The following is a 9380-nucleotide window of genomic DNA, read 5'->3' as shown; positions in this document are numbered from 1 at the left end:
GTCTACACCAGAGCCACAGAAATAAAGGATCTGAGCCACACCTGCAACCTACACCACAGCTCATGGCAATGCCAGATCCTTAACCCACTGAGCAAGGGCAGGCACCGGACCCGCAACCTCATGGTTCCTAGTCAGATTCGTTAACCACTGCACCATGACAGGAACTCCTGGTTCAGCTTTGTTGTTGTTGTTGTTGCAGCTATGACAAACATAAGCCTAGTTCCTTGAACTCAGTTTATTGAGAGAAAGCCTTTTTCCTATTAAACTTTCAGATTAGTGTTGTGAGAGAATATGCAGTAAATCACTCTTGATGGGATTGGAAGGAAAGGTTAAGTTAAGAAATGTTTTCTCAATTTTCTCAAATATTTGCAAGAGTGTCACATGGGGCATTAGACTGGATCTGAACAGAGAGAAGGGCAAGAAAGGAAGAGGCCACTCAAAGTGTTTAGCATCATCTGTATCAATGGAAACATACGCATAGATCACCAGCTGCCTGAAATCCTCCATATAAAAGATGGAGTTTAAATAAAAATAGCAAGAGTTACTAGCAGTACCATTAGCGAGGTTTATTCCTCACCAGAAACCAGGCTGAGCATTTATATCCTATTAATAAACTGTGAAGTGGGCATACAATCTACTGCTTTGAGACCAAATCAAATTTAGAAAGATCCCTCCATCAGACCTTTTCCTAACTTTCAAGTAGCAAACCTAACCACTGAATACACATTGTTCCAAAGGGGTCCCAAGCCCCCACCACCCCAAAATTACAATACCCCCTTTGGAACCAAAAGGCAAGGTTTTCCTGTTCTCAGTACTGCCCCTGCCTTTGCTCATTTTGGTTCTCTTGACTGTTTAATTCACATCTGTGTTTTTGCCACCAGATTATAAGCCTCCTTGAGGGCATAAGCTGGACATCACTGAGTCCATCATAAAGGCCTTCCTTCCTCCTCATGTACAAAGTGTGGGGTGAATCAAGAGGATCTGGAAGTGGCCCTTTCTTGCAGGCTTGGCTGGGGTGGTTGGTGTCCCTGTGGGGCTGAGTCTGGGGCTAGCACAGGGCAGGTGGTGATGAAGGCCACAGAACACTGCTGCTCCAGACAGGAGTCCACCCTCACAAAAGACAATGGCCACATAAGGGGAAATTAATTGTGAGGATGACAGAAAAACACAGTAGGGAAAAGGCCTCTTCTAGAGAGAAACTTCAACATGGCCAAAGTTTCCCTCTAAAGACCCTTGAGTTATGAATAGAAACAGCGAAGACAAATCTTCACTTGTGAAAGTTCAAGGAATGCTGGGCAAAATGTAGCGATTTAATTTTAGAAAAATAATAACATGCAAGACAACGTGCAAAAATCCCCTGGAACTTTTCATCTAAGCTTAAGAACCCTGGTCTGCTGGAATTTCAGTGCTTCCATGATTTAAATATAATGCCTGATTTTTCTTCTCTGGTTGGTTTTTGGTTTGGGTTTTTAGTTGTTAGTGTTTTGGCCACACCAGCAGCAATATGGAAGTTCCCAGGCCAGGGACTGAATCTGAGCCACAGTTGCAATCTACTCCACAGTGGCAGCAATGCCAGATCCTTAACCCATTTGGCAACAGCAGGAACTCCTTGGTTTTGTTTTTAAGGGGCAGAACAAAATGACGATGCCTCTAGAGACCTTATACAGGGTTAGCCTTCATGTAACTCTGTAGCTGGCAGGACCAGAGCCTGTGAGGGCCCAGCCTCCCAGTGTTAGGGTGACAAGAGATGAGGGCTGACACCCCCCACATCTCACTGATGTCTTACTATTTTCTTCAGGTGGGAAAAGATAATGGGCAAAAGACAGGTTGGAAACAGCATCCATATAAAACCTCTCTGTTGCCAAGGCCAGAGCGACAGCACCATCCCTCAGTTCTGCATTCACAAGTTGGAGGAAGCAGAGACAGGAAGCCTTAGGAAAGCAGGACAGCATCTCAGACAGGGGCCCTAACAGATGGTACAGGCCTAAGGCCTGGAACAGAGGATAAAGAGAGGTGGGAGGCACAGGGAGATGCTTCAGAAAAAATCCATGGCAAGACTTCATAGGTCTTACATTGTTTTTCCTGCAAGGGCATTGGGTTGACTTCTGTTTCTGTCACTGGCATAACCTCTAGCTTTCTCTGTGAGCATTTCCCTGGGAGAAGTCTTAAGGATCTGACTCGTCCAGGTGGTATGATTTTGTACCTGAGTTGGCTTTCAGCCATCTTGCCAATATTAGCATGGTGCTCAGATGCTTCTCAAATGAATGGTGTCCTGGGACCCAGGCAGAGATGGTGATAGGAAATCACAGCAGTGTCCTCTGTCATGCCAAAAGAAGGGAGCTGCATTTTCCCTCTCAAAACACAGTGAAAATGGTAGACATTCTTGAATGTATTGGGAAATATATATGCAATGTGATAGGCATTGTTATTATTATTATTTTTTCTTTTTTGGCCTTTTTGCCATTTCTTGGGCCACTCTTGAGGCATATGGAGGTTCCCAGGCTAGGGGTCTAATCGAAGCTGTAGCTGCCAGCCTACACCAGAGCCACAGCAACGTGGGATCAAGCCGCGTCTGTGACCTACACCACAGCTCACGGCAACGCCAGATCCTTAACCCACTGAGCAAGGCCAGGGATCAAACCCGCAACTTCATGGTTCCTAGTTAGATTGGTTAACCACTACGCCGCAATGGGAACTCCCAGGCACTGGTGTTATTAATTTGGGAGAAATTGTTAAATAACTACTTATCGTTTATAGGTTTATCCATTTTTCCCTGGGTGCCCTCCTGTATGCGGGGAATTTCCAGGTACGGTGTGAGAGTTTAATAGTGACAAAGAAGGGTCACAGTCAAGGTGGCTACCCCGAGAGCTCTGTCACCCTCTCCCAGGGCAGTGGATGCCTGCCTCCATGGCAAAGGAGAATGGTGGGTAGAAGTAGACAAAAGACTGGGGAAAAGACTCCAAGTACGGGAAAAAGGGCAGTAAGTGCCCACTGAGACAGATAACCAGAGAAAAGCACATAGGACAGAGCAGGAAAATGGTGCTTCTGGGAGTTCCCTGGTGGCTCAGCAGGTTAAGAATCTGTTGTTGTCACAGATGTGGAACAGGTTTGATCTCTGGCACAGGAACTTCCAGATGCTATAGGTGTGGCCAAAAATAGAAAAAAGAAGGAATTCCCATTGTGACTCAGCGGGTTAAGAACCTGACATAGTATCCGTGAGGATGCAGGTTTGATCCCTGGCCTCACTCATTAGGTTAAGGATCCTGCTGTGTTGGCCAGCAGCTGCAGCTCTGGTTCAAGCTCCTAGCCTGGGAACTTCTATACACCACTGGAGAGACAAAAGAGGCCCTAAAGAGACAAAAAAGAGAAAAAGAGGAGTTTCTGCTGTGGCGCATGGGATCAGTGGCATCTTGGGAGTGCTGGGTTTGATCCTCAGTCTGGCGCAGTGGGTTAAGAATCCAGCGTTGCCGCAGATGTGGCTTAGGTTGCAGTTATGGCTGGGATCTGATCCCTGGCCCAGGAACTCCATGTGCCTCAGGACAGCCAAAAAAAAAAAAAAAGAAAGAAAAAAGGTGCTTCCATTTCCTGTCCAGTGACCTTGAGTCACTTATCCCAGCTTCTCTGACAGTTAGTCTCATCATCTTATATAGGAAATCCAGCAGGCTCCTGTGGCCATGATATGATCCATTAACCATTTGAGAAACCCCTTACTTCCTCTTCCACCTCCTCCACCCCAGCATGGGTGAGGTTTCCATGTCTAGGTTTCTGAGAACCTTTGCAACAACCCCACATGGCTGTCCCTTAGATGGGGAGAAAGTTACAGGAAAGTTCCCGCAGAAAAATAACATGCTGGCCTCCATGGAGTAATTTCAGATGTCCTAGTGGCCTCTGCCCTCCACACATACACTCTGTCCCTTCCCCCTGGCCTGAAGCCACCTCTTCTCCTTAAGCAAGGTTAGGAAGAGGGACAGAAGCATCATGTCTGTGATTTACTGAGCTCACACACCATAGTATCTCAATTCACCAACTGCAAAATACCCTTGCATGGTTTTTGATCACTGGAAAGCTGACTTTACAAGATTACCACAAACCCTCAGCACACAGCTGCTTTGAGCTAAATTTTCTAGATATGAAAAGAGGGAAGGAATTGGGGAGACGGCTCCCGGCTGGACACCCAGGGACCTGAGAAGGCAGAGGGATGATGGCATAGGCTGTTAAGCCTGAGCACAACTTGCCAGGTCTCAGAGTCATCTTGCTCACTGGGAAGTCCTCAGAGGCTGCCATGTGTATAGATGCTGCTTCTACCCCAGACACTGGCCCTTCTGCTATTTCTGGTTTGGGGAATTTACATTGTCCCTGGAGTCCAGGGCTGTCTGCCAGAGGGGAAGCCTGATGGGCACTCACTACTACTGTAAAGATCAAGCTTTTCTGGGACACGGGATAAATGCTGAAACATGGCTCTCTGAGAAAAGTGATCCCAAAGGGTTCTCCATGAGTCAAACTTGGTGGTGGTTCCTATTCTTTATCAACAAAGAGCAACACAGAGACCCCTCCAACCCCCACCCATGTGCAGGCTGCAATCTCTGTGGCCACCACCTCAGCCTATTGGCCATGCTCATTTGTTCCTGTACCTCAAAGCCTGGCCTCAGCGTCCACCCTAATGACACCGGGGTGTTGAATGATTCAGTAATTCATGGCTAGCAGCCTTATTTCCTTTGCTCTATCAGTTAACTATAGAGAACAAACTATAGTTCACATTATTTTAAAGCTCTCAAAATTTCTATATCCCAAATACTCATATTAAAAATGAATTATCTAGAAGCGGGCTGCATTTTCCCTCTTGAACAGCAGTGGAAGTTGTAGAAATTCTTGAGAGTAGTGGGAAATATTTGTGCAATATGATAGGCATGGTTGCTATTGCTAATTTGAGAGAAATTGTTAAATAACTACTAATGTTTGTTTTTCTAATTATAAAAAGAATATATGCTCAGTCTAGAAAGTGTATAAATTAGAAAATATGAAACACCTTTAATTGGATTAGAGAATAATAATTATTTTTAACATTTTTATATCATGGCCTTTATTTTGCTCTGTTTTCAATGTTCTCTCTCTAAAAATATACTAAAATATAATATATAAATATATACTAAATATATACATATAAATATATACCAATATATGTATCACACAAATAGGAACTACATATACATGTGTGTGTGCATGTAGAAAGAAAGTTACATATTCAAAATTTAAAATCCTAGCATTTTTTCTTTTTTTTTTTTGGTCTTTTTGCCATTTCTTGGGCCACCCCCATGGCATATGGAGTTTCCCAGGCTAGGGGTTGAATTGGAGCCGCAGCCACCGGCCTACGCCACAGCCATAGCAATGCCAGATCCGAGCTGTGTCTGCAAACTATACTACAGCTCACGGCAACCCCAGATGCTTAACCCACTGAGCAAGGCCAGGGATCGAACCTGCAACCTCATGGTTCCTAGTTGGATTCGTTAACCACTGAGCCAGGACGGGAACTCCCTAGAATCCTAACTTTTTTATACTTTACCTTATATTATGATTTTTCCAAGGTCATTAAATGGTCCTTAAAGCTATTATTTTAAAACATTTTTGTGCAGGATAAATTAACACAACATTGTAAACCAACTATACTTCAATTAAAAAATTAATTAAAATGTTTTTAATTTATTGTAATGTAAAGTCAAACCCCCACGTCTTTGAAGCTGAAAGCACTTCTTCCATAGGGGACTTTGCTCTATCCTTGCTGTTCCATTCCCAGAATCCCTTCCCCCTTCTCTAATCTCTTTGTTGCTCCCTCCATCCCTGGTCCAGGAGAGTTACTGAATGCTCCTCTAGAGTTCAATCCCCAGCAACACACCCGTGGTGATTAAATGAGAGACAAGCTACCATGTGTCAGACCCCATTCTTGGGAGCTATGAATTCATTTGTGTGGCCAAATTAAGAGGAAGGAAATATCATGAATTGAGCTTCATGATGAAATAACTCAAAACAGAAAGCTGTGTGCTCTGAAGAGAGCACCAAGCCAGGCAACATCGGTGCCTAGGGAGACCAAGGATGGTCTGTTTCTTCAAGAGAGACTATCTGCTTCTCTGTTAGAGAGTGTGATAAGGAAATAGACGATGGAGTCAGGGTCTCTGGACTTAAGCCCCTGCCTCCTCTACCTGAAAGGTGTCCATCTGTGTGCACCATTGCTCCCATCTCTAAAGAGAATGTTCCTCTTATGTAAAGAAGCAGCAAAATTTATATTTGTTTGGGTGTTTGGGAGGAATAGGCATGTGAATATGTGAACTGTTCTTGGTCCCTGTGAGCTCTGTAATCCTTGCCCATCCTCTGCATCTTGGAACACACTACCCTTAGAAACTCACCTCAAGGATATATCGAGGGTAATATCTCTTTCATGACTGGATTAAACAACCCCCTTTCTACCTCTACATCAGCTATCCAATTCTGTTTAATGATTTACTTTTTCCTTTGGCTCCCCTCCTTCAGCATCTATTCCTGTCCCACCTTCATCATTGTGTGATACGAAGCAACTGCCTTTTCCTAAGGATTGTTTTCCTTTCCATGTGATACATATAAAAACTAGCCCTTCCAGCCATCCAGATGATTGCTAGGCTATGAACTTAAGACCTTTACTATTTCCTGGTGTCTCATGTCGTTGTCTTTTAAGTAGGAGTGTTGTGTTCCCCTACACCTTATCCATCTACCTGATGTCATTTTGTAGCTGGGACTAGAAACTGGCTGGCACTCTAATTACAGTCTGATCAATCTGAACAACAGTTAGGGAAGTTAGGGATTAGTTGGTGTTTCCCATATACTGAGATACCCTTTAGTTGTCCTACCATCGTGTTTAATATTACAGTTTCCATATGTCCTTGTCCATTACCATGTAGCTTGTGTTCTACTAAGACCATGGTGTCCTCTTAGGTCTCATTCCCTCAGAAACAGAACTCCTCCACCATCTTGGGTCTGAAACGTTTTTTGTGGCTGTGATGGCTGTGGCAGCAGCGGCAGTGGTGGTTGTTATGTTTTATTTGTTTGTTTGTTTATTTTAACTTTTGAGATTGAGCAGACTTTCAAGGTACCTACATTTTCCCTTACGCTTTTGGTAGTTGGCTCATTATCAGAGGATTGGCATGATTTATAAATAGATGTCAGAGGGAACAGTTTGAAGAAGAAGAAGACAGTATGTATAAAAAGCTCTCAGAATGTCAGAGCTCTTCCAAGAAAGACTGTCAAAATTAGTCCCTCACCTGACCCACACTCAGATCCCACCTCCATTCCCCATTCCCACCTCCATCCCCATTCTCCTCCCACCCTCATCCCACCTGTCCCTAGTCTTATTTACACAGGCATCAATGCTCAGTCTGTAACTGGAATCAGATAGGGTGCTGGGTGCACTGCAAGATCAATTTTATTTAGGGAATGTGAGCACATTATTTATTTATCATTATTATTATGTTTTCTTAATTCACAAAACAATGACATCAAAGTGTTTCTTGGAGTGATTGCATTCTTGTCAGATACTGCATTCCACAAAACCAGGAGTGAGCAACATTCAGGATAAAGATGTTTCTTTAATGATATGAAATGTCAGTCTGAAAGTCACATGGTGTTCTATAGCAAGGGGAAGTTTTACTCCAATCCACACAAAGACAAGTGTACTTCCAGCTATTAAAATCCAAACCCTGTGGCTTTAGTAGATGTAACAGAATTTCAATGCATTCCTGATAGGTCTGACTTCTAGATTTCAGTAGTTGGTCCTGTGCTTATGCGTGACACAACTCATCTGCTCATTTCTGCTCCCCAAGGACAAGGCTATTTTAGAATACACTTTTCATATTTTTATCAAAACCTGGGAGGGCATCTCTGAAATAAAACCAGTGTGATTTTATCTTTTTTTTTTTTCTTACTGATGTGATTTGGATGATTTCACAGAAAATGAAAGATGAAAAGACATGATTTGAGAAATATTAAGAATGTAAATAAGGGGGGAAAAAAGCTTGGCTTCTGGTCTCTTATCCAACAATTAATTTCATGAGTCTTCTGATGGTTTACAAACAATGCATGAAAATACACAACGGTCTTTGACAGGATTTCAAAAAGCCTGCCCAGCTGAGAAGATTTCCATCACAGAAAATCAATTTCCAGTAAATGGTGAAGAAGCAAGGATTTTAGGCCAACATCAGATATGATTCTCAAGAGTCTATTTTCTGCTTGTTTTCTGGAAGCACTCAGTGGAATTTTGAAATAGATACTTCGTATCATCATTTAATTTCTTTTCTTTCTTTCCATGGTCATTGGGAATATCAAAGTTACTATTTTATGTATATTTTTAGACCCAGTTTTCTTCCATAGAGTATTGGGTGTTTGCTGTTTTCAATCTAAACATGAATGCTAGTAAGAGATGAAGAAATGATAAACAAGATAAAAAAAAAAAATGTCCCAATTAACACCTTCCCATTCTCTGGTTGTTAGGTAGCCAAAACCTAAACACATATTGAAAGTAACATGGAAGGTTTAGAAATATTTAGTTAAAAGCTAAAACTGCATATAAATTCAAGGTTTTATGATCACTCACTATAACTGATCCCCACAATCATTTAAATATTTAATCATTTAAATAGAAACCATTTAAAGAACTTAATTATGATACTGTTTGGTAATATGTTACTACTTGAACACTTAGAGCTTAGAAACATTTCCATTTTCTCAGCTCTGGATTTCAGGAAGTAAAAATCACCCCCCTGCTAATTCAAGCTCTGCTATGTAAGTAATAGGAAATGCCTCCCTCTGCCAGCTCATTTCCTCTCATTGTTCATTTTCAATGGGCCCCTCTGCTACATTTTTGCACCTCCTTCTCCCTTCAGATGCATTAAGCCTAGTAAAAGCCTGCAGCTTCCAAAGGAAAAGAGCTGGTTCAGACACACCCGGGAACACCAGGAATCCTCCTTTTGCTGGAGAAACTGAAGGGGAGTTTGAGAGAAGCCAGAAATGTTCACCTAGCAGAGTCTACTCATTGAGACTGATACATTAAAAGAAAACAAAAATGGGTCTTCTTTAAAAGCCTTTTAATGTAATTTTCTATTTGATTTCATTTAAATATTAATTTCATATTTATATAATTTGTATTTTATACATACTACTCTTTCTTTTATAATATCCTTGATGTTTCTTTGAATAGCCAGGTCAATGAGTACAGTGTCTTGCTTTGGGAGTTCCATGAATAATTGTAGAGTGAATGAAGTGTATAAGAATCCCGAGGGATTTTATTGTTTCTGAGTCAAAAGTATATTAGGTAAGAATTCCTTTCCTTGTACATAATCAAGTTGTGGCAATATAGGATT

Source organism: Phacochoerus africanus, chromosome 3 (genome assembly GCF_016906955.1).
Source record: "Phacochoerus africanus isolate WHEZ1 chromosome 3, ROS_Pafr_v1, whole genome shotgun sequence".
NCBI lineage: Eukaryota > Metazoa > Chordata > Mammalia > Artiodactyla > Suidae > Phacochoerus > Phacochoerus africanus.
Note: the sequence above shows the minus strand (reverse complement) of the source record.